Source organism: Lactuca saligna, chromosome 8, assembly GCF_052625555.1.
Source record: "Lactuca saligna cultivar CGN05327 chromosome 8, ASM5262555v1, whole genome shotgun sequence".
Classification (NCBI taxonomy): domain Eukaryota; kingdom Viridiplantae; phylum Streptophyta; class Magnoliopsida; order Asterales; family Asteraceae; genus Lactuca; species Lactuca saligna.
The window spans coordinates 125,809,726-125,810,549 of record NC_136424.1 but is presented as its reverse complement, the minus strand read 5'-3'; the positions used below and the strand labels follow the sequence as shown (position 1 = coordinate 125,810,549).

The following is an 824-nucleotide window of genomic DNA, read 5'->3' as shown; positions in this document are numbered from 1 at the left end:
TTTTGTAAACAATTATGGGTATTGGGTTGGATTTTAAAAATGAAAAATTAACCTTAACTTTTCCGATGTTACCCACACCGTGCATGCCATAGGGCATGTTGCGCTCTTGGTCGGAACATAGTGACATGGTTAAATGTTGGCCTGACAGACTTGATACTGAACTGTTCACCATCCGAACATTCGCTAGCTGGCAACACAACTTTGACCACCCAAAAAAAGATCTCAAGTGATTAGGCGGGGACAGGATTCGAACCTGTAGTCTTCAGATCATGAGCCTGATGAGTTGACCATTCCTCCACCCCGCTTGATGAATTCCCATTCAAAAAAGGTCTTACTTGTTCTCAAAACAGGTGGTCGGGCTAGTACGGAAGTCGGTATTTTGATTCACATCACTGTATCTAAAACAGTGTTCTTCATCGATTTCCAGAATCTAGTTGGACTTAGAGTCCGACCGTGGGTATTCTTAAAAGGGGAAAGGCTTTTTGTCTGTAAGTCTAGTTCGTGGTTCACGGGTGAGGTTACCTGGATAAGTTTTAGTTTTTTCCTAGGCGTAGTGCTTCTTTTCTTCTTCTTCTATGCTTCTTCCCGCCCCTTATTGAAAACGAAACTAACGAGCAATCAAACAATCCTTTTTTCTCCTTCATATTGAATGTAGTCTATCACTTTGAGAGATCCCGATTTCCTTGATCCTTCATCTGGCTGGGCTGTCGATAGAGTAAGCTGGATGTGCACGTTACGAAAGCGGGCAGTGAGGTTTGGTCTTGTCTAGTGCACCACGTTCTTGACACGCAAGCATACCATTTTTATGATTTTCAAAATTATGT

At 42.4% G+C, this 824-nt stretch overlaps 1 non-coding gene across 1 annotated transcript; it reads right to left on the bottom strand.

Moving 5' to 3' along the window:
- Positions 1 to 232: 232 nt before the first annotated feature.
- TRNAM-CAU (transfer RNA methionine (anticodon CAU)) lies at positions 233 to 305 on the bottom strand. Its single transcript has one exon. It is a non-coding gene; the product is annotated as a tRNA-Met (tRNA).
- Between the last annotated feature and the right edge of the window lie 519 nt (positions 306 to 824).